Source organism: Musca vetustissima, unplaced genomic scaffold (genome assembly GCF_032173495.1).
Source record: "Musca vetustissima isolate MV318-11 ecotype Yass unplaced genomic scaffold, APGP_CSIRO_Mvet_v1 utg10935, whole genome shotgun sequence".
NCBI classification, from domain to species: domain Eukaryota; kingdom Metazoa; phylum Arthropoda; class Insecta; order Diptera; family Muscidae; genus Musca; species Musca vetustissima.
The window spans coordinates 169,612-196,227 of NW_026884842.1; the positions used below are offsets into that span (position 1 = coordinate 169,612).

Genomic DNA, 26,616 nt, shown 5'->3' on the forward strand with positions numbered 1-26,616 from the left:
TATAAATTTTTAAAACAATTTTCACATATTACACAATATATTCGTAGATTGGTTCCCTCCTGGTCTCTGGCCGCAACAGCAGCATCAGCAGCAACCCCACCTCTCCTGATTTGTAGATTATTTTTGTTGCATATCCTCAACCAATATTATTTGACAATGATGGATTCCAGGGTAATAAATTTTAAATGAGCTTTCATGGTTCAACGCCTGTTGGTCGTTTGGTTGGTTGGTTCGGTGTGTGTGTGTGTTACATACTTTATTTTCGTAAATGTTGCAAATTCCTCATAATACTCTCTCTATGAAGTTTTTGTTTTTGTTATTATTATGTTTGATATATGAGTTTGTTTGAATATAGACACAACATCCATCCATTCAGCCATCCATTTCAGTGTATTGTATTTTGTTTTTCTATTGATTTATAGAAACAAATGAATGTATATTTTTAACCATTCATCCATTGATTCCATGGAACATAAATGTATAACTAGGTATGTGGGAAACTTTTTTTTTGTTGTTGTGTGTGTGGGGGATATTTATAGAATTTATTAACCCCTCAAAAATGGGGAAAACTCCAAAAATATTGGCATGAACAAAACTTGCCTGCATCCATGTTGGGCCTATGTGCACAACAAAAGGGCATTTTTACATGCCACTAAATGTTATTACCAAGTCATAATTTAAACATTTTTTTTTTGCCATGCTACCAGAAAATGGTATTGTTGAAGTTGATGGCTTTAAAAGATATAAATTTCGTGGAAATTGTGATGGACGAAAGTTTTTTTTTTGGAAACGTAAATTTTTTCCTTGGGTCAATAATTTCTGGGAAATGTGCTAATAAAAGTTGTATAAAAATATGCAAAGTGGACCCCAGGAAGAGTGTTTAAAAATCGTTAACATTGTTGTTTTTTTTATTTTACTAACAGTGTACATAAATCCGGAAATACTTATTTTGGGAAGGAGAGAGAGAAGCTAATTAATTTTAATACAAATTTAGAATAAATTTGTTTATTTACTTTAATTTTATTAAACAAAATAATTGTACGAAAAGATAAAAAAATATCGAAATAACATAACGGAACAAAAAATTCGGGTCTTTCATTTCGAAAGGCATTGACCTTCAACTGTATATGATTAACTGTGATTTAGAATCCCTGTAATTAACTGATTGTCCTTGATAATTTAGGCAACCGGAACCATACTTGATGTTTCGATCTGAAGGACTTTTTATAACAAAAAAAAAAAAAAAAAAAATACGTAATTGATAGTCGCTTAAAAATCCTTGGCTGGCTTGCTTGTAGGTTGGAGATCTTCACTAGTGGAGCTCGATGTTTGAGAATCCACACAAAAAATTGCAATATTACTTCTAGAAAAAAGAATAAATTATTTTTCTGTTGTACCCTGTTCCATACACTCCTTCACTCTATATTTCATACTGAAACTAAATTTTATTTAAAAAAATAATCATTTATAAAAAAAATATTAAAGTTTTGAAACTAAATTTAAAATTTTGAAGAAAAATCCCTGGCGTTATCTGGATTGAAAATTGAACGCTCTCACTGGTGGAGGATGGTTTCCTTTCATTCTTAGCTTTTTCGAATTCCGGCCCTCACCATGTCAACTTAGAAATAAACTGTAAACTACTTCTGTCTTGAACGGTAACTTAATTAGGACTAAAATGTCGATCCTCCTTACAAGTTCTGATTTGATCCCCGGAGAGACTGTAGGTTTGATCATCAGTAAGTCAACTTAAAACTTACCTAATAATTTATGAGTTTAATGTGCTGGGGGGCTTATTTGATTCCTTTGGAAGAGTAATAATTGGTTACCCATCCCAAACTTCCCAGTTCTATTTATTTATATTTCCGTGTTCCTCTATTAGACTTCATGTTGAACTTTTACGGTTCATAAAGCAATCGTTTGCTTTCAAACGGGCTACAAATTTAAAACAATTCACAATTTTTTATTAGCCGTACATCTCGCCATCCTACGTTTAAATCAATATATTATTCAAAACAATAATGCTACGTAAGCCTCTAACTGACATTTGTCTAAAAATAGACAAATTCCAACAACAATGCTAAAAATTGTAACGAAAATGGCGAAAAATGTTCCATTTTTAATTGATTTTTATTTAAAAAAATATACGTGGACCCGCACACACACACACACACACTCTCATACAGACATTATTATGACCAGCGAGGCAGCCAATGAATGTATTTATGATGTACCACGACAGGCGGCTAACAAAAATTCACCATGATTTATGATTGTTACAATTTTATGTAGAACGAACCAGCCAGCCAACAACAACAAGAACAATAAGGATGCTATGCTCTTGATGTTCTGTATACTGGTGGTATTGCCTTTAACGTTTTTTTTTTGTATTTTTCTTTCTGAGGTAATTTATGGTCCAACTAAAAAATAGGAAGTGGACCAATTTGTTTAACGTTTCGCCGCTGAGTTTTTTCCTGTGTCGTTGTTTTATATTTTATTTTTTATCTTTGACAATTTTTTGAAGTTCACAAAAATACATACACACACACACACACACACACACACAGAAAAATATATATATATATATGCATATAAAAAAATCCCAAGCAAAGATAACAGCGGCCTGTCGTTTACGTTTTTTTTTTTCCTTTCCATTTTCACTTGGCCATAATTTTATATTCTTATTTTACAACAACGAAAATTATTCACACACACACACACACACAGTGTTGTTTCTTTTTTTCCGACTACTGGCAGTATTCCGCAAAATTGGGCCATAGGGAAAGTCATTTTGAATTTAACATATTTGTGGTTAATTCATGCTTAAGGGCTGAAAACTGAAGCAAAACAAAAAAAAAAACAACAACAAAATAATGAATTATTCACAGTGTTTATCGGTTCAGAGCAAGATGCTTCTAAGCCATGGCTCTTGGAAGGCATGAGAAGGAAACCGGAAAAAGTCAATCAGTCATTGAAAATTAAATTCAAATTCAATTTTCTGGGAATGCCGCCTGCAAAAGTTAATGTTTTATAATGAATCTAAAACCACACCATATGAAATACCACATTTTAAGTTTTGAATCAAACCAACAAATACTCTCACACACAAAGATGTATTTTGCATACTATATAACGATATAAGTATCTGTTAATGAGAGGATAAAGTAAAATACCAATTTTCTCCATTTACCGCAATCCTCTGCTGTTCGTTTGCATTTCCTTTTTTCCCCCTCTTTAAGTTTGGATATTTTGAAAGCCAGAAAAAAATGTATTTCGAAAGGGCAAAAACAACTACTAAAAGAAACAGTTTACAAAATAAATGAAACCTTAGGAGAAAATGTAAATATCCATGCTTTCCCCCCTTTCCTTTTTATTCAAACTCATGCACACACACAGAGTTTAATTCACTTGTCCATAAAGGTTATTTTTTCATTGCTTGTTGTTACTTTTTTACTTTTCTGTCTTTCTTTTTAGCTTTAGCAACAAAAAAATGTTTGGAAATTATTCAAGGAAATTATTTTAACCTTAAGGGAACCCCCCCCCCCAATCTCGATTTTTTATTTTCAAGATTTTAAATGGGCTGGTAAATGAATACCAATGTGTGTTTGTAACTTGGCACATATGTATTTGAAGATTTAAAAAGGAAGAAAAATAATTTACCAAAATTTGTTGTTGTTGTTTTTTGGGTCCATATTTTCGATGGCGGGCATGATAACTCCTCACTGGAACATCGGAATCCGAAAATTTCAACTTTTTTAGAAAGAGGACATGTCTGGCTCTCGTATGAACTAGGATTATTGACTTCGCACAACAATTAACAAAATGGCGGAACAAAGCCTATTTTTTACCACAAACTATGTTAGCTTTATCCTAGTTCATACGAGAGCTACACACTCCCAGAGAAACGTGTCAAAATTTGAAACCGATTGGATTATTAGTTTTTGAGTTATCGTGCCCGCCATTCGTTTTGAGAAAAACGCGTTTAAAGTTTGAGGAGCCCTTTAGCCGTCACTTGATGCTGCACAATAAATCGGCTATATCTTCAAGAGTTCTTGAGATTTTCACTTGAAATTTTGTAGGAACATTCTAGAATTAGAGTAGATTCCAATTAAATCAAAAAAAAATTTGACACCGAGAATGGGGGGGGTCCCCTTAATGTTAGTTTTCTTTCTCTGGGTGTGTGTTTGCATGAGAATGTTTAAAACAGTTTTTTTTTGTTACATACTTTCATTGTTTTTTGTCATTCGCCAGCATCCCAAAGTTTGTTGCTGTAGTGTTGTTGTTTTAATTTTATAGGCCTACGTAATGGCGGTCGGTCATCAGCACTGAACGTTTCACCTAATTGCAAGGAATATTAAAGTGAAAGTAAGCACTTTGTTAAGGCTATCATTATATACATGTTAACTTTAGTTGTTTTTGTTGTTGTTGTTGGGTTATACACTACAATACTTTTGTTTTACGCCTTTACCTTTTACTTGTTGTTTTTGTTGTTATGTTGATCCTTCTTTCAAGTTGCCCACTTATTTTCCTCCTTGGCAAAAAAAAATCTTTTTTCTTCTTCATCTGTTGGTTGTTATTATTGTCTTCCTTTTCTTGATGTCATTTCTTCTTTCTTTGGAAAATAACCAAGTGTTGGTCCTTGGCTTAAGGGTCATTTCCTTGGTTGTTGTATAATGGTGGTTTGCCACCAAAGGCAACAACACAAATATTATTGTCATTGTTCTTGTCATTATCATGAGGCCACACAGAGCAATATTCAAAATAAAAAAGAAGAAAAAGTTTGATATTATTTTCTTTGCTCCCTTTCCTTGTTCTTGTTGGGAATGTGCCATATAAGAAAACCAAATGAATTGCCATTTGGCTTGATTTTTGCCTAGTTAAGCACAATGCAAAAATAAAAAAATTAATTAAAAAATTTGTTTCACTTCCTTAATTCGGAAGGTATATGAGAGAGATGTCAAGAATATTTTATTTTTGGTTTTTTATTTTATGAAAAGGGTTAGATTGAATTTGGGAAATGCGGTCAGACATATATTAAGTGCAAAATCTAGGGATTTCCATTGCTAACGTAAACGATTCTTTTTAGATTTGCTTCTGGTTTTTTGGATTCAAAAAAGTTTAAAGGCCCCAGCTCTGTTGAATACTGTGCCCCAGAACACACCAATAAACGTGAGCAAAATCCGATTTTCCCATAGTCTGTGAGGCTTTCAGAAGGACTGCTTTGTGCACAAATTTTCGATCGACATTGAGGCCATTTTTAAATCGTGGCTTGGAGTGATTGAGTTTTGCTTTCCATGTCATACGAAAACCTCATGATTCTACACCTGCTGAGGCAGATCTCTGCGATTTTTTAAATGAAACACTAACGTTTCTAAAATTTGTTGTGGCCAACTTCATTAATTTCTAGTTTTTGTTTATTGCCCTACTCCAAAATTAAATTAATAATTTTTCTTTTGTTTTTTTTTATATATTAAATATCCCCACTGATCTCTGATACCATTTTATCCTGCAGTTTTATTAAGTCCACCAAGAATCACAAAAAAAATTAATTAACCCTAAATGTCAAACATCTCAATATTGAATACCCTTTGAAACTCTTTTAATACTCACTTGAAACTTTATGAATATACCTTTTCGAATTTCAATACCAATTTCTGGCTGTTGTTGTTGTTGTTGTTATGTTGTGTGTGTGTCCTTAGAACGGTTTTTATTAAAAACCATTTGCCGTTATTGTTATGCCATTTGACCCAAATATATAACATATTTAGTAGGTGAGTCCTTGGAAAACTAAGAACCGGCGGGGTATTAGGACAAAAAAACGAAATAACTTTCTCTTTCTCTCAGGGGTCTGGTAGTCTGATGATTCCCAGTTTCCCGACCACCACCACCACATAAAACTCTGGGGATATATTAAATATGAGCGTGTGTGTATGGTGTTGTATACAAATAACTGTTATAAAAAAATAACGACAATGTTAAAAAAGGGACACAAGCGATTTGGGGCGATATTTTAAGGACAAATAAATGCAAGCAAAAAGTATACTCAAGCATGTGATGCTGTGTTGTGTATGTTCGTTCGACTCGACCGCCTCTGTGCTAAAAAGTAATAACGAACAACAACAGCAACAAAATATATATTGGAGAACCTAACCAACAATTTGCTTATTCTTCGAAAGGGTATCGCTGACACTTGTTTTATTCAACACTTTACTGTGTACAGACCACCAACAATAGCCGAAGCTTATGCCAGTGCTTAGAGGAAGGGTTGTATTGACATATTGGTTTCCCTATACGAGGTTAGTTTAATTCAAAAAAAAAAAAAATCGAATACTAAAATAAGAATATGCAATCGAATCGATGGACTAATTTTATGTTCACTTTTCCTACAAGATATTGCAAAGGATATGAAAACAGGGGCTAAAATATCCAATTATACTGCTATCCTTTATATTGAACGCCATCTATTATTCAAAATTAATACACAGTTCCAAAAGGGCGTCATTAGTACCATAAAAATGTATTATATTTTGAAAAATGTAATCTTCATAGAAACTATGACGAAATTATAATTGTATCAAGAGATAAATGGTTGAAATACTTCTTTCAAAATCCAGTTTTTTTTTAAGTTATCACTTTATTCAGTTCCAATTTAAATTTACAAGAACAGTTAATATTTTCAATAGTGTCAAAACTTCTGCGATAATGCCATAGATTCAATAACAGAAAATATGTTAGAAACAATGTTCTCTCATTTTAGGAACCGTGTTTGTATTTTATGAACACAGTCATTACATTGATGATTTTCCGTATCAGGGTCAGAAATAATGAAAGTATAATGTATTGGTAATACTTTTCACATTTTCAAAATCTCAATGAAAATACAATTATTTAATTTTGAATATTGCATTACATACAACAGAAACACCCTAGTTTGTCAGCAGTAAAAGTCGATATAAAAAACTGATTTCCAATAATTACCATACCACCTAGGCTCTATCTATCTATAACCCTACCACTTGCATTAACCAAGAGAGGCGTGCTAAACGGAAGTGCCAAAACCCGAATAGTATCATTGTTTACATATTGTGTGCTTTCAGTATTCAAAAACACATTTTTTATGGTTTTATGCTCCGTTTGTGGACTTTATGGTATTGAAATAACATTATTTTCCCTTTTTTATACGCTTGGTTTTCATTTTGTGTCTGTGTCCTTTTTTGTTGTTGTTGAGCGGTTGGGAACCCTCTTCTCCTCTCCTGTTTCATAATGTTAGGGGATATGCCATTTAAACCTGAGAGGAGAAGAGGGAGGAGGATATCGATGCTGGAAAACGAAGATGAAAATTCCATAAATATGTAAATGTCGTCGTTGCCTACATGGGCTTTTTTTGGTGGTGTCCTTTTGGAATAAAAGAAAATAACAACATTTTCAAGAACCCAAGTCTTTCTTGCGATTAATATTCCAAAAGGTTAACATAAATTCTATTAACTTTTAAGTACATTTTTCTTACGTGTGCGTGTGCAAGTGTGTTTTTTTAATTAGAAACACGTTCGTACTTCTAAAATAAATTAAAACGAGAAAAGGTCCTGTTTTTCTCATAAAATATGTGGAAGGAGAATGCTGTAAGCATTTAATTTTTTGATGTGCTTCAACTATTTTTATGTAAAATAGTTTAGCTACAAAATCTAAAAATGTGTCTTTGTATAGCTAAACATACTAGTCTGCCGTCTGATTTTTTTGGTATTTCTGGTTAAATTCACAGACATAGTTTTTTATAACAACAAAATTCATAAATAGAAAATTTGTAGAGAAACACAATATTCCATTTAACTTTTTTCATGGAATCCACCCACATCCCAAACCAAGTAGTAGCGGAAGCTCCACAAAACATTTCTCCAACTTTTAATGTTGAAAAATTAAAATTAATTTTTCTGTTTTAATAAAAAATATATATTTTTTGTTTATTTTTATGTTACCGTGTTTTTCTGTGTTCCATTGGGTCTTGTTCAAATCCTTTTCGTTGTTTTTATGTTTCACTTAACGTTGTCTCTGTATTTTCGGCTGCCACCCCCTTTTTTCTCCTCCCCATTTTTTGTGGTGCTAAATTAAACCGTAAGTGTTGAAAAGTTGATGGTTTCCGATTTGTCTTTATTTAACGTTAAATACGCAAACAAAGCAAAACATTTCCCCCAAAATGTGTTGCTTTTAGTTTTATTTAACCTGCATTTTGAATACCAGGGGGGAGGCTGGTGGCGAAACAACATTTCAGAAATTAATAAACTCTGGTTGGAAAAATAAAATTGTTGGCTAAAATTCATTTACTAATTGTTTGTGTAAAAAGTTGGTAAACCAAAACAAACAAAAAAATCATTTGACAAGGGGGAGAACCCAGTTATTTATTTCGTCCACTATATACAATAAGACGTGGAAAATTATATACCTTAAATGAAAATTGAAAACAGTCAAATATTTTTAGAACAAAATATCATTTGTTTATGTAGTTTAAAATGTATGCACAAACTTCTTGTATTCATTTTATTGAAGTTTATATTGCCGGAAAACGGAATATGTTAAATATGAAAATAAATACCTAAGACTATCATTTAAGAATAATACGCAATGTCATGCAAATATATCAAATAATTAAATTATTTGTGCAAAGTGATAAATGTTGTAATATTTAAATAATTAAAATATATAAATATGTACAAAAAATGTTTCATCATTTTGAGAACCGTTACTGTATTTTGTGAATATGTACATAAAAATGTTCCTTATTTTAGGAACTATTACTGTATTTTATGGACACACTTCATATATAATATCTTTCCACTGAGATATGCAGTGAAAATAGGGCTTTTCTTTAAAATAATTCGATAGATTATGTAGTGTGATAGATACGTAATATATCTAAAAATTAAAAAGAATGTACATAAAATTTTAAAATATTAAGAAACAATGTTAGTTTTTTTTATGAAAAAAGTTCTCTGTTAATTATTTCAGTTCTAAAATAACCTACTATAGGAATTGTGTTACAAGTACAGATCAGTAATATAAAGCGAAAGAAAAAATAATTCCACAAAAAATAAACTATGTTCCTTCTTTTATGAAAATGTGTTTTGGATTTTATGAACACAGTTATTATATTAAAGGTTCTTAATACCATGACGGGAGATAAAGAAATGTGATGGATTGATAATACTCTTTGCGCTTTCGAAATCTCAATAAAAATTCTCATGAAGAATTTTAAAGTATTTTTTAAGGGTTTTAAATATTTTGCGAAAAGGTTATGAATTTGTTCCTAAATTTAATGCAAAGCGTCCTTGATAATTTGTTTGCCTTGATTTATTTTTTGTCTGCGGATCAATTTCCACTATAACAAGGATATATAATATCCTTCTACTGCAATTGTTTTATTAATTGAATGGCGGTCAACCCCCATTTAATGACCATTAATATTCAATTTACCTCAAAAACCCATTAGTCACACAACAGAGAAACATTCGTCAAAGAAAGCTCTCATTCAACAAACCATTATTACTTGTTGCCGTATTAATATTCTCATTAATATTACAAAATCTTTTAATTACATCATTAAAACAAAGGAAACTGTTATCCAATATTGTCAAATTAATTCAATCTTTTGTTGTGTCTTCTTCGAGTATTTTTCCCCATACAAAGTGTTTTACGATACACGGGATGGAATAATGAACTAGAATAATAACCCCATGGAAAGGGAATTGAGATAATTTGTCATCAAAATAGAATTTTGTGGTGAATTTTTTATGGACCAGATTAAAATAAAATTATTAATGAGGGAGAGAAGGTGAGGCAGAGAATCGTTTGATTGAAATAATATTGCACACACAAAAATAAAATTGTTTTTAACCCAAAGCGGATTGATTGGAAGTTAATTAGGGCGCAGACAAAATTTGAAATTTGATATCTTGGTCATTAGTAGGATGATATTAGGAGGGTTTATTTTAAATGTTTCATTGAAAATAGTGTAGAATTAGTTTCGATATTGTATTTAATGGATTTGATAAACGCCATCTAGACTTTAATGTTAGCGATATTGTTTGCTGACATGTTCTAAGTGAAATGCATATATTGGGGCGCTGAAAATTCGTATGAAATTGTAGGATTTTTTGAAATGATTAAGTAAGTATTTTAAGCGAATTACTACAGAAATTCCTATAAGGAAATTTTTATGTAATCATTCATTAAAGCTCGTGAAAAAATTCGCACAATTAGCAATTTCTCTATAATGTAGTAATTCGATTGTTCTCTAGCAAAAATTCAGAACCAAGATAATTATAAAGGTGCGACTTTCTACTAGCATTTCATTATTTTAATTTAACATAAATTTGTTGTTCGTCTTCGTTTGTTTCGAACATGGTTTACAAAACATCACTTATTTTTTAGGTTTAGTCACATTTTCTTGAGTGGTTTTTATCCTTTCTGTCTATGTTTGTTGTAACGTTTCAGTTGAATTCTGTTTTCCTTTTTTTTATTTGGTGTGGTCCATTTATTGTGGTCTCCTGCCTTTCATTTCTGGTCCTTTATTTTGGATTTTTTCCTTGGTATCTATTTCTCTGAAGGCTTTGTCCAGTTATTTGTGATGTCTAGTAGTGCTGTCGAGAATGCCCAGGCGACAAGGGGTATTTGGTTGGGTCTAGTGGTTTTTGGCGAGTTTGTTTTGTCTCCTGCTATGGGAATAGTGGATACAACTCGAGTGGCCGACACACAAGGACATTGTCATTCAAACAACCAACCGATTCAATTTTTTGTCTGTCTGTCTTTGTCGTTTGCAACATTTTTTCCTATTCCACGTGGATGATCGCTAGTAAGAAATTTATGTATTACCAAGCTTACAAACATTGTCACCCACCGCAAATATTTGTTAAGAAATTCCCTAAAGATGTTGGCGTCGTGAACGAAAATAAAAACGAAAACACACCAACACTAGTGTCCATTTCATAGACATAAGGAAATAAAGTGGGAAAAAATGAACTATTGCTCTTGGTATTGGTACAGACATAAACGGGGTTTCGAAGCAGCATCTGAATGTGATAATAATTTCTCACAATTGCAATTGTCCGAAACAAAAGGACACTTTTGGTAACAACTAACAGGAGGGACCAGATAGGCGGCCATAACCGGCAATCGCGTAGTAATTCAAATGAAATTTAATTCAATAAATTACATTTTTAGTGTTGTTCTTATCTGAAAGGACAGCAAATGCCGGCACATGCCGTCCTTTTGACCCGAAACAAAAAATAAAGAAAAATACACATTACTCTCGATTAATGAATTACGCCGTAAATGAGCAAGAAAGAACTTTAAAAGCATCCGAGATGACGTGGACGATAAGAACAATTCATCAGAAATAATGGTTTTAGCAATAATAATAAAAAAAGTTTTGTTACGAAAAATTTTAGCAAATTTAAGAAGAAAAAAATACAAGATGCAAAAAGAAACCCTACAAACATTTTTTTTTGGAAAATTTTAAATTATCTTGAATAAGAAAAATACATACATCAAATTCTAACAGTTATTTTCACACTCTGGGCTTTTGGCCAAACACCCACCAGCATATCAGATCTGTCAGATCTCTTGCCAGGTTTTCAAATCCCATTACCACTCCAGAGATTATCTCTTGAATTAATTATGGCATGAAATAAGTTTTCGTTTTCTCTCTAGGATAGGATATTGTGTGCCAAAATAACAATTTTTAGATTTCCTTGTGTACCATACCATCCATATATCTATGTGTATACTTATGTGTTATCTTCTTGTTGTTCTTCTTCTTCGTGCTATTGTTGTTGTTATTATTGCCTTTGTTGATTGTTATATTAAATTAAAAACTTTTTTAATTGCTACAAACATATTTAGATTAAACTCAAGCCAATATAATTATGGTTATACTTACATCCTTTTGCACACACAGACAAACCCGCACACATATACCCACATTAAAATGTGCTCATTAAACTCTTCCGCAAGTGCTTAGATCTGTAGTCGAATTGTGTGGCGATGGGTGTGTGTGTGCAAAAGTTTTATCCAAAAATTTCCTACTTGTTTTACTGATTGAGTTTCTTTTCTTGTTGTCTCTTTGCAGGTAAGTGCCGCTGTTTTATTCCCAAATGTGATGACACGTAATCTTCACGCTCGTTCGCGCTCACCTCATGAAGCTTTGCTGCTGCTGTTGTTGTTGCTGTAATCAAATAGCAGCACCAACATTATCTACTCATTTTTGAACGCTTAAGATGAGCCAAAAGAAAATATTGTCTTGAGAAATCAGCAAAGAATTTAACATTTTCACCAGGTTTGAATGTAACATCGTATGAATGATATGAACATGATTTGTTTTCCTAAAAAATATTCAGAAAATATGAAAATATTAAAGGACAATGTAATACACTTTTTGACAGTATTAAATACCCAAACGTAAAATTGGTTAACAAGAACGGTTAGGATCTTCAATATACAATAAAACGCTTATTTTTTGTGAAGACGTCCCTGGCTTAAAATATGAAGTTATTGGCATTTCTGTTGGAAACCCTGCTTAAAAATATTCAAAAATCCATTTATAAGTTTTAATAATTTAAAAAAAAAACTCCCTTCATAAATTTTCGAAAATTATATCTAAATTTCCTCCATTTCTTGATAAAAATGCAATTTTAACTTAAATATTGTTTTCCATGTAAAAAATAATTGAAACCTATCCACTTCTCATTTGACTTTCTTATATTTATTTTTTTTAACCCACTGTACATACTAAACTGTTAATATCATTATTTTCCATTACAGCAATGGAGTATATTTATGTTTTTGGGGAATAAAAACTTTGAAACTTCGTTTCAGTTTAGTTTATGTTTTGTTTCTTGTTTATTTAGTTTTTTTTTGTATCTTCTTCTTTTTCTATCACTTGTGACTTTTTCTGTCATCCTCATCATCAGCGTTATGGCAATAGTAACAACAACAGTTGCTGGTTTAAGATAAAGGATCATTTCAACACATACTAAATATTCACAACACATGAAAAAGTAAAGGAAAAAACAGCAGAAACTAAGACGAAGAAGAAGATGAAGAGAACAAAAAAAAAAACATCAACAAGGACATGTGAAGTCTAAATGAAATTACTACTGCTCCGACCAAAATACCCATAAGCATCAGTTCTTATACCACATTTGAGCCACATTAAGTTTTGTGTTGTGAGTTTTTTATTCTTTTTTTTTGGCAATAGAAAAAAGTAACAACAACAACTTCTAAGAAATTCATAGAAATACACATATGTGTTTGGCCCAATGTATGTGTGTGTGGCATGGAACCTCATATTGTTTAAGCTTAACTCTCTTAAGGACCCTTTCGTCATTTCTTCCGTTAGTTGTTTTTGTTGTTGCTGCTGTTGGTGTGTTGTGTTTTTTTGTGCTCTGTTGGGGTTTGTTGTGATTTTTTAGTTGGATTTTAGTTGCTGTTGTCGTTGTTGATTTCATTTGTCGCTGCATATTTCCAAGCTAGCTAACGAAATTTATTTACATTAGTTGTTTGTTGTTGTCGTTGTTGTTTCTCCGTACTCATCTCTTGTTTCATTTTTCTCTCTGTCGCATTCAACAAGTGTGCCGTTGTTGCTTTCGGTTGGTTGGATGGTTGGGTGCGGGCGTATGACACCAAACCATTGACGCCAACATTCGTTGACAGCAGCAGCAGCAGCGACAGCAGCACGAATGTAACATAAATGTTCCACTTTTGTATCCTTGAAATGCTTGAAGCACAGTGCATCTACTTCAGTGCTAAGTTTTCCCTTTTTAAAGAATCAGGTCCCTTCCGTTTTCGAGAGGGGGTGAGTGCCACTTCAAAATGGAAAAGTGTGTTAAGAATAAAACTAACATTTTTCAGGCTATGTAGAAATGTTGTTGGATGCACGCTAGTGTTTTAGGAAGCTGAGAGAGAGAGAGAGAGAGAGAGGGGAAGGTAAAAACTAACGAATATGTGTGTATGTAGGGGTTTGTAATTTTTTGTGTTTTCTTTTTTCTGTCGTAGAAAAATATAACATTTACGCATAACTACAATGCATAATTTTTCACCATGTAGATATATGTATAACTGTGTGTATATGAATATGTGCAACATATTTTTGTGTTTTTTGTTTTCGCTGAGCTTAACAAGGATGTTCCTAGACATACATACACACGCACCCACAACCATACCCATGTACCTGCATGCATGCAGGAACCTAAAAGCAAAAGTACTTGTTCCCATTTTTCATATAAAAAAATTTGGTTTTTGTTCTTTTCGCTCCCTCTCGCCAAAGTAAACATGGCGTTTATTTTATTCTAATTATATGCTTGAAAAAGTTGCAACAACAACTACAACCAAATTTACAATAAAATTGCATATACAGCATCGGGTAAAAATTTAAATTTTTTTTTTTTAATGATAATTTTGGATCAGGTCAACGAAGTTTCGAAAGATTTTATAATTAAGAGCAAAATTTTTATTTAATAGCTAATAAATTGAAAATCAATGCCTATTTACCTAACTAACTCTTTCGGTGGGGATCTTCGAGTAATGAAATTAACCCAGATAAACGCCAGCGATTGGTTGTTCAAAATCTTAAAATAAAGTTTTAGAAAACAATTAAATATTTGATTAATAAGTAAATATTTTTAAATAAAATTTAGTTTTAGTATAAAGCTAGAAGAGTATAGAACAAGATACAACAACAAATTGAAATCAGATATAGAAATTTACTGAGATAACGGTTGTGTTCTTACAGTGGTATTGCGCCGAATGATTTTATTAAAATTTGCCTGTCACTACATCTGCTTCGACTTGTGAAAGTCCAACTTCGATTTGTGGAATAATCGCCTGTTATATCATCACAATTTCATAGAATTTAAATCTCTGGTCATAATACCACGACCTGAACATGTAATCATCTCATAAATAGTGAAATATATATTTTCATAACTTAAATCTCAGTTTTGTGTTGTTCTGTGTGTGCATGCATTCGCCATAACGAATGTTCTTTTAGTTTCATGTTTCTTTTCCTCGTCGACTGGTATTGCCTCACTTGTCGTTAGAATGATGCATTTTTGTTTCCATTTCTTCAAATGACACACGTAATGGCGGAAAATACTTTCAGCGGATATGCCTGTAACTGGTTTCTTCTTCATATTAGTTTTTTTTTGCACTATCATTTTTTTACATGCTCAAAGTCGTCAGTACCAGTTTGTTCCATTTGTTTTCCCCATTCCCATTCGCCATTGGCTGGATGCGTTCATTGCAACTGCAACAACGGCAACAACATTGACAGCCATAGCATCATTTTCATCATACTATCATCAGGCTGTCCATATGAACAACTGAGAGTTACAAAAAAAAAGCAACAAGAAACTTCATTTTGTTTCAACAGCTGCAATTGAGAGCTAGAAAAATCTACGTTTTTGATCACAAACGTTTGTGTGTGTGTGAGTGAAGGCGCACTTTTTGTTGTTTTTTCTTTCATCATCAACATGAAAACAAAGTTTTTACTGCTCCAGTTTTAAAAAAATTTCCATGAGTTGTTTTTTTTTTCTGTTTTCTTGCTCACACATCAGCTAACAAATGAATCCCTGGATTCATTCGTTTTTTAACAATTAGGTTTTTTTGTTTGGGCTTATTTCAAATATGTTGAAGTTGTTGTTTCTAGTGAAGTTTTTTTGCTTTTTTTACAAATTGCATATAAAGTGTAATGACGATAATGATCTAAATGGTATTTTAACCTATACTTATGGTATGATTTAAATGGATATCAAATTGCTTCACGATACGAGGTCTAATAAAAAAGTATTTTACGATTTTATAAAAAATACCGTTTATTTATTCATCGATAACTAGCGTGTCCCCTTTAAAGCAATCCTCCTCAAATATGTTGCACTCTTACCAGCACACAACATACTGAAAATGACCTTAAACGAACGACAAATGAGGATATGACAAATTTTCGGGGCAGGATTGGAATATTGACATTTTTAATTGAATATTAATTATTGAAAATATAAAACAAATGAAAAAAGGGGGACAAAACACCTTCTAAAAGGGACATGATAAATATTGATAATAAATCTCATGATACAATTTTTTTTCCAAGATCTCAATTTTTTTTTTTTATATTTTCATTTTTTAATTCCATTGGACATCTGCTATTTATTAAATAAAAAATATTTATTTTTTTATTTTTATAACTCTCAGAAGTGTTAAATTTTAGTCTCGATAGTTCTTCAAAAACTTTCCGAAAATTTCGTAACAAATTACAATCGAGGCTGGAAAAAATTAATATCCGCAAATCTTTCGGCAACCTCAATTATTAAAATCTATTTTGATACTTATGATTTTCTATCAATAAAGGTATGCCTTTTTCAGAAGTAAGAGAACAAAAATATTTTCGTTTCACCACTGTTCAATTTGTAACGAAAAATAATTGCTTTCAAATATCCTTTCAAAAGAAACATTTTGCCATTGACTAAAAAGGCGACATTCAATAAGTGTTAATTTTCACTTCAAATGACTAAAATACCGCCCACAGAGCTGAATATGATTTCAGTAAGCTTTGAAGTAATAACAAAAGGCCACAACAACATGGTATATATAAATACAATTTTCACCTACACAAAAATACACACACACTGCTCAACGTGTGACAATTTTATCAAAAACAGAAATGTTATTTTTTGTTCATTTGATTTGTCTCGTTTTTAAATGATATGTGCCAAATAGAATTTCTTTTTTCACCATTTAAAAAAAAAGGTGAAAAATAGAAATTCCATAAAATGTGTTCTTTGAAATTGAGATACTACCGGAGCGGCCCATTCCATTACATAGTACCTAAAAACATATCAAAGAAGAGAAATAAAGATACAATGTATTGTAGAAAACCTTTTTCATTTATATAATCGAAATTCAGTTTGAAAATGTTAAAGAAAAATATACATATTTTATTTTTTAAATATATGCATATATATGCTTATATACAGAGACACTATGCTGTTTTTATACATAAATAGTTTATTTATTTTTTTTCCTTTTTCCTATAAGAATTGACTAAGTTGTATGTCCTTATATTCCATATGGTGTCTTACTATATCACTTACTTTATGCTATATATATGTATGTATATACACAACTTTCTCAATGTTATGCTACTTACTTTCGTTCACACCGACACACACATACAATGATACACACATACAGTGACACACACATACAATGACACACACAGCAAGATGCTAAAGAAGGCCCCGAACAGCTTTGCTTATGTGTTTATAAATCTTTTTGCCAACACTTTCAAACTTAAAGGATTTACTATAAATCTTGATATTTCAATAAACTATATACTCTAGCTGTAAGAGTAGTTTTTTTTGCTTTCTTTCTCGAGTTTTAGCTCTTATCCTTTTTCTATGCTATTTTGCATATGCATGGATTGTCATGAATCCCTCGTATAATAGTGTAGAGGCAGCTAGCTAGTTTGGTGGCGACTATGGTTGAGAAGTGCCATGGCATGGTGCTGAGTAGTACTCAAAAATATTGAAGAAAAAAGAAAGCATAATATGCTTCGAAAGATGTTATAGTTTTTCAATACTCTTGTCATTTAAATAAAGATTTTTTTGCAAAGAATTTCTTTCACTTTCTTTATAGACAATTTTGCTTTTTAAGAAGCCTTTTAAAGATTTTTATTTAAATTTACATTACATATTTTGAGAAAATTAATTTTTATCCTAAATAAATTGCTGTAGACATATTTTAGACACAAAGGTTTAGCCTGTTGTGATGCCACTCAACTGGATTCCTAGAAATATTTAATCCAATTTAAAGATTGAAAGTAAATTTACATGATTTTATTACAACAAGCCCTGGCATAAGTTTTCGAAATGGCAGAATTATTTTTGTTCAAATTTTGTGCTGTAAAAATTTAATTTGTATAATTTTTAAATTTTTAATAGATCAAAAAATAAGTCCCTGGTCTACAAAGTCTCGGTCTGCACTTTATGTTATGAGTATACAATATATTTCTTTTCTTGGTAAAAAAGCTTATAGTGAAGAGATTTAAAATCTCTTTCTTTAATAAAAAATGTATTTGTTTGCTTGAGCATATGTTCACACATTCACGCACAGAGGGAAAACCACAGCCCCTCCTAGAAAAAACATTTGAAAATCAACTATATTTTGCAATGAAATTTTCTTTTTCCATTGCTGCCCCTCCTATCCATGGCCACCAACAATCTCTGCTATTGCTGTTGCTGTTTGTATTATATTTCCCTTCATTGTTGGCGGTAATTAAGTCTGAAATCCAATTATGAAGCTTATGAAAATTCAAGAATGCAACAGAGAAAAAAATCAAATGTTCAAAAGGAGTTAAGGAAAATAAAACGAACGAACAAACCAACCAAGCCAACCAACCAACGAACGACCCTGCTCAAGTCAAGTGAACCCAAAACTGTATGACGACGACAACTACGACGACGACATGTTCACGTTAAGTTCCCTTGTGCCAATTTGCAACAAAAGCAATAACAAACTGCTGCTGCTGTTGCACGCATTCCAACAACAATGCAAGGCAACAAACCACCATCATAAGCTCAGCGGCGGCAAGCAATTCACCACACACAACCAACCATCAAGACATCAAGACAAAACGAAGTGAAGTGTCGGGTGTTATGCCAAAAACGTGCAATTAACAACAATTCCCTCGCCTTAAAAGCTGTATCACGATGCCACCAAATCTTGAGCTTACTTCTTCAATGCCCTAATACATACATATATGCACATGTATGTGTGTGAGTGGAGAGGAATATGCATAAATGTAGGATGACGATGATGATGACTACGACGACGATGTGTAGAATATGACTGCAAATGAACAACGAACCATACATTTGCCCTCTTTGCTCGTTGGCTGACTGGCTGGCTAGCATTTGTAAAAACGAAGAAAACATTTAACGCGACATGTTTTGCAATCCAACTGCAAAGTTTCCTAGCAAACAATCAAACCATTGGCATACAACATCAAACACATTCACACATTACCCACCTACATACACAATATATTACTCCATTTTCAAATGATATTGCGGCGACTGATTGTTGGTAATCAGAAATATCTGGGTTCTTGTAATATTTCCGCCAAAAAGAGAGGATTTGGTGGAGAGGGTGGGATTGCTATTGTACGTGCTATATTAGAGTACTACGAGTCGAGCTGAGGTTTTGTAAAATGTTGTGTTTTATGAATTACTGTAGTTCTGGCAAAAAGTGTTTATATTGTATTTACCTCTTAAGATGGAAAGTTTAGACGACCCACACAGACACCCACATGCACAGTCTGTCTTTAAAGAAGAACTTTACTTCGTTTGAGTGCAGTTTACCTGGAGCAAATCACAAAATACATTGTTTTGCATTAAAATTCTCACGTAGTAATTGCATTACAGCCAGTCAACTGTTTCACATGCCACACCACCATCCCTTCCTCACTTTTATCTGTCCATCTAGGTATTGGGGAACGCTCCTATTTTAATTTTAAATTTGATATGTGTGTGTGTGAGGGAGTACTACGTGAAATATTAAATGGAGATTTTATTGGTGTGGCCATTTGTTGGGTTTGTATCAATATTTCAGGAGAGAGCGGAGAGACAGAGTTAGGAATGAATAATATCATTCCTAAAAATTAGAATCTGTCCATCACAAGAAATGGGCAGTTAAATAAATAAAAAATATAATTTTTTTAGTTAAGATTTCGTCAAAAATAAGCTTTATGGTCAGTTTGTTTTGGAAAATTTCAATTGCAAGCCCAAATCAGTTCCACTACAAACACACTTTGTGGTAATATTTTTTTCTAATAGTTGTAAATAATAACAATGCATACAATTCATAAAAAGTTGAAAAGTTTTAAATAAAAACAAATTAATGCATTATACTGCCATCTATACAGTCCCACACACAAAATTTTGCTTGTGTGAACTACCTTTACTGGCCTATGATTTCAATATTTTCTTTTCTCTTCCATTTTTCTTTTTTTTTCAGAAACACAAAAAAAGTTAAATAATTACAGCAATTATTTGTTATATTTCCTAAACACATTTGCAATATGATGTTGTCGGCCGTTAACAATGGATTGCAATTTCTTTTTTTGTTTTTGCCATGCAATTTATTTTTCATTTTTGCCCATATTTTGCAAGTAGATTTTTATAATGGGCCCGAAAACGTCAAATGCAACACGGGAAAATTGTATTTAAGGAAAGAGAAGAAAAAACGGCTACCATTTTTAAGTGCCTTACAATAGGTGGGTCATTCACGCATGTTGGCGTGCAGGCGATATATAAATGCTCCCGTAAAAGCAAAAGGGTTACATGGAAGTGGAGGACAAGCCATATGTATCTATGACATCATATTAGTTAAATAAATTATTTGTAATTTTGTTTTTTGTAAAAAAAATGCTATTTAAACAATGTGTATAAAAAGGGAGAACCTCTGACGACAAAAATAATTTTTGTTCAATTTTATTGTCAACATCTTTACAATATTTATTCAGTTATTTTTTTACATTGTATGTATGTGTTTATGAACTACATTTCCTTTTTCTTTATCCTTGGCATTTTGTCAAAGGAAACCCACAAATTCAAACAAATAAAGGAAGCATCCAATCAATAAACCAAAAACCAAATTCATAGTTCAATTGTTAAACTGACCATTTCTCTCTGTTAAGTCTGTATGGAAAAAAAATTTACATAGTTATGCTCAGCACACAACAATCAATACTAATCGTATGTAATAATTCCATTATTTTCTATTTTTTATTTTGCATTCATTGGCAAATTTTCAAAACAAAAATTTCGTTTAGTTTTGTTCATAATAAAAATCCTTTCTCCAATGTATATAGGTACTGTGTGTGTATTCCCTTACTAAGTGGACATTTGCAATATCGATTTATGGGAATTATTATTTGCATTTTTTTTTTTTTTAATTTTACTATTAACTATACATACTAACTATTATGAGATTTGCTGTTTGTAATAGAGCAGTAGTGTGCATGCGTTTTTGTGTAGATTTTTCCCTCTCTCTCTCTTAAATAAACCAAATGATATTTTATTTAAAAATTGTAATCCCTTTTGGCATTAAATTTTGTAAATGTTTTACCTTCTGATGCTAAAATGATTTGCCTGGCAGGCAGATATTGCATTGCAATTTACTCGATATTATGAAGCAAATATGTATAAACCAACATACTTATGTATATATGATTGTGCTTAAATATAGCGAACATTGATTATGTTTGTTAATGCATGCACGTATATGTAGAACGAGACGGTGAATTTGTGTAATTTTCCACCATTACGAAGACCAGCGAACATTTTTGTGTCAATAATAAATAATGTGGCATTGTAATTCTAATCATAGGGAATTGGGACTTCTATAAACGGCATTGATAAAGCATATTATTAATAGAGAATACGACGATCAATTCAAATCTATTTATCACAAATATCACTGAATCAACAAAAAACAAAAAAAAAAAAAAAAAGAAATTGAAAAAAATAAATATTCGATTTTGAAGAAAACAAATCTCTGGCGTTATCAGTATCAATTTTACCGTATATCAGATTCAAAATTCTGAATTCAGGGATTAAAAATGCTTTTCAAGTTTTTTATTTTTAATCAATTTGTTTGCTGGGTTAAATATCGATATATTATAAATGCATACATCCATGTATCGTATATGCACTCACATATGTAACCCCTGTCGAACATTTTCATCAATTACATACGTTACGAGATATATCGCAAAATACTTATTCATCCATTATAACAATCAATTGTTGTGCACATATATTTCTGTGTGAATGAGTGTGTGTGTATGCCATTATTTGTTCGTGTCATAAGCTACGCTACCTGATTATGTCAATGCAGAGCATTATTAATGAAAACACTGGCGGGCAAGTCGATAAGAGCAGCAGACATATTTTGCTTGCCAATTGCTGTTAAATTAATTAAAATATAATAAAATAATATATATTTTTGTTATTTCATTTTTTTCCCTTCCCTTCGATCTCCATATAACAATCAGAAGCTCGTGAGGTTGCTACACACCATGTGTCAGTGTGTTTTCTTAGATTACATTGGTCATGAGGTACATATCCTTCTCTTCTTCCTCCTTCTCCAACACAATAGTTGTCTCAGTGTCTTAACTCTATTTTTGATAATTACCATATTTTTTCAATTAAATATCTTCTTCTTAAATATATAAAATTTTTGTTTTATTTCCACTCATTTCTTCTTTCCGTCAGTATCTGTCTTCTTACACTGCTGCTAATTGAAAAATTAATGTCATTTGGAAAAAGGGGTTTCCTCTTTTTCATTGTCGTAACTGAAGGCTTTCGGACAAAATTTCGTAGTAATAATGGGAATTGCAATTTAACGTTTCACTTTCATAAAAGGGGAAATTGAGTTTTTCTTTAACTGATGCAGCTGCAGCTGTGTGAGTTTGCATTTTCTTCTTCCTTATTACATCGCCGTCTTTGCATTTTCCACATGATGTGTCACAATCTGCCATTTTGTCGTCCATGTTCCACGTTGTCGTTGAATGCTGTAGCAGGTCTGATAATAATGACAAGATTTTTCGTTTTTCTACCATTTGCCCATTGTATTTGTCGAGTTGTAATTTTTGTAATATTATTTTATTGAATTGTTTTTTTCTTTTTTGCGAAGAAGAAAAATAAACTAATAAAAAAATTAATTTTATATTATACAGTCGTACTTAGCGAATATATTTGTAAAAAAAGGATGTTCACAAAATATATCCTTCACAACAAATTTCCAGGTGTATGGAATTTTATTTTTGAATGGCACTCCTAATCTGGAATTAAAATCAAAGGTTTTCTTAATTAAATTTGAACCCATAAATATTCAAGAATGTTCCTTTAAAACTTACAACATTTAAAAACGTACATAACAGATTTATGGTGCATTGGTGTCTTAAGACCTAAAAAAGGGACTGGTGTATGCTATAGATTTCGTGAATGGTTGTCTACTCAGAATCAATAAAATATTTAAAAAAATTATTATCTTTATAACGACCAACAATTGAATTTATATGTAGCTACACCACAAATGTCCTTTCACTCTTCTGTCCTCTTTTTTTTGTGAATTGTTCACAATTTATTTTTTTTTATTTGTCGTCTTTTTTCGGCCATGAAGTCCATGTATTGTGCATTTGTAACTTTCAAATAAAGTTAAAATTGCATCAGTTCAAATATGGCACATACAATATGGACATCGTAACGCTCAAAAATTCGCACAATCGCTGGCTTTAAAAGTGCCATTCCATTCCTTGGTTTTTTTGGAGATTCACGCAGCACACAAAATGCACCATGAACATTTATAATAAAGAAAAAAAAACATAAAAATGAAATCTTTAAATCTTGTGACGCGACAAAGTTCCAACATAAATTTTATACTTTTATACCAACTTCGGCGAAAGAAGACATAGTAAAGCTGGGCGATGAAGTTGCATTGTGAGTAATGGTTGCAAGAAAACTAAACGAAAGGGAGCACACAAACTCAACAAGGAGATGCTGAAGAAAAATAACAATTACATTGGTATGTGTCTATGTGTCCTACATCAGGAGGTTTTGTTTCCTCTTACACCCAACACACTCTGTAATGGCAGAAAAATGAATCTAAAAATGTTCGTTGGTGAAAACTTAAGGTTAATTACTTTTTGTTTGTCATGTTTATAGCATGTAAGGTAGGGTAATGTAACCCTTGTAATAGCTTTGAAAGCTTTTATTAAACTTTTCCTTTAATTTTACTTCGATTTCGTATATTCAACCTTTTTGTGAGGGCTTAAGCCCTCATTGACATTTGATGTTGTAAATACAACATTTCTAACATTTGACAATTTGTCGATTGCTGTTTAACATTGAAAAAGTCATCTCTGAAAATATACCTCCAAAAACATATTGGCCATTACTATTTGGTTTATTCATAGAAAATGTTCGTAGTTTAGCTACAAAATATTTTAATCCTCTTTGTCTGGAACTTTTAAGTTATTTTGCGCCCTCAGGGTAGAAACGCAACCAACCAGCCATATCATCGTCGTCAATTCATTTATTATTTATGTAAAATATTGAGCCATAAACTTCTTAAGCACTTAGCGAGCAGTTGTCGGTCGAGAAGGGGGTAGGATGGTGGTTAAGGTAACTTTGGGCTAGACATAACATTTTTACAAAAACTTCCTTACACACACACACAACTCGTTCGAAAAGAAAACAAACAGATTGGGTGCGTGTTGCTGTTGTTAGAGGGGGTCCTATTTACCCTGAGGTTTTCCACGTGTTTTATTTTTCCCAAACACAAGGACATTGATGGCGTTGTGAAAAATACACAAATAACGTATTTGTTTGCTTGTTTCCATTCTTCTTCTAAAGTCATTGTTTGTGTTTTATTTAATAGCAAATAAAAAGTAAAAAATATATATTGTATTTCAGTGATGAACTTGAAAAGGAGAACAAAACAAATCACAGAAAATAGAAAATGAAAGGCTTTGTTCATTTTTTTCCGAATAGATTTTGTATGAGTGATATTCCCAGAAATATTTCTAATAACTTGTATTATATTTGAAATTACAAATGAGAGAAAAAATATTATATGTGATATTGAAATTGGATATTTCTATGACTTCTAACAACACATATGAAAAAAATATATATAAATAAAGGATCAAATAATACAAAATTAACAAAAAAAATATTGTATATAATAAACTGCTAAATAAATCAAAACCAAAAAATTATCAATCGAAATAATAATAATAATAATAATAAGAATATTTTTGTAAGGGTTTTTACAGAAGTATGAAGAAACTTGGAATCTCCTCATTGCTAACGAGCATTTGTTTTTTTTATTTTATTTTGGTATTGATATATCCTGCTAACCTAAAGTTTTCATTTTCAAAAAGTTTAGTTAATTTTTCGACAATATTTCAAAATTGTTTAATTTGGCCTAAAATTCTCGTCGGTATGACATTGTTCTAGAGCTGTGACCAGATTTGCTTCAGAACACCAGTCGCGTTATCTCTGTTCTGGCTTAACAATTCACAAACCAGAAAAATATAAAACCGAATCACCATTTGAAACTCCAGAAATATTTCATATTACCGTTACATATTTATTCCTTACATAATTAAGTTTGGTCCATTGTCTCAAAAGAAATAAGCCATGACAATTGGCCATTTAAGCTAAAAAATTACTTCCTTTATACATTAAATCAGCTAAAATATATGAACTTATTTTCTTCAATGCCTTTTGTATGTGTCGATGTAATTTATTGTGTTATCTCTTATCAAAATTTCCATTAAATATAATGGACATGCCCGTTAAACCCTTCTAATTCAATACATTTTGACCACCACACACACACACACCCATGTGTATGTGTGTGCGTACTGTCTATTTGTTCATTTTGTTTAGAGGTCGAAAATATTTTTTATTTGCTTGTTTTTTCTTCTCTCATGATTTTATTTCTGATTGGTAATTTTTTTCGTAGTTCGACCCTCCCCATTTCCCCCCATTATTTATGTCTGACAACCATGAAATATGCTTAACAAACCACTTTCTAAATGGAAACAAAAATAAGATACATTTTTTTTAACATTCGTTATGTGTCTAACCTTCAAAAAGCACAAACTACTTACATATTCCAATCGATCTAAAATAAAAATGATGAAACATCCTTTTCCCCTTTTTCGATCATTTGTCGGACCAGTAAAAGTTTTATTTGATGAGTATTGAGCTAAGTAATCGACCAATAAAATCAATAACGGATGTTGTTAAGAAATTAGTTTAAAAAATAAAAGAAACCCAAATTGAGAAACCAAATAAGAAAATTTTCGAACAAGCATAACCTGTGCGCCAGATTCCAGATAGTTAGTTTCAAGCTCATGACCAGCGACCACATAATAATACCACATACCGACACATACCACCATCATCAACATACCATCCAGTCAGTCAGCTCGTTGTAGACACGTAACTTAATCAGCAAAATAAAACATCGATTCTTGGACATTGACTTGCTTACTTACCAAAAAGTGAAAAAAAAAACAACAACACAGTGTGCTGAATCCAGATCCTAACCTACAGTCACAATTTTCTTGTTGTTATTGCTTTTGTCATTCCTATACTCTTTTAGCTTTCCTTGGGTTAGGGTTTGCATTTCGATTTGATTTTCCGGTTAGGCAAAGGCCAGAAAAAAGGCAATGAATCTTATGTTTAAACTGAAATCCATTGTGGACAAATAACATGCTCTTGTGTGTGTGTGTATATGTTAGTAAGTTAGTATAGAGCTTAGCCATAATACCTAACGACTATTTCAGGTGATTGAGATTCATAATACGTTTGTAACAGTTTTTACGGTCAAATGTTTTTCTTTCGGTTTCAAATTCGTTTTTTCTTCTACTTCGTTTTGGATAACCGTAACAAACCTTTTCGTCTGTATGTATGCGTGTGTTTGTGTATGTTTTGTTATTTTGGTTTTCCAAATCCTTTTTACCTTTAGCTCTTTCATTTTTAGCGACAACATAATCTA

At 31.7% G+C, this 26,616-nt stretch overlaps 1 protein-coding gene across 1 annotated transcript in view; it reads left to right on the forward strand.

The window, feature by feature from the left end:
• Positions 1-26,616, forward strand: part of LOC133331904 (cell adhesion molecule DSCAM) — a 177,433-nt gene that overhangs the window by 74,234 nt on the left and 76,583 nt on the right. The gene's annotated exons all lie outside the window — the stretch shown is intronic.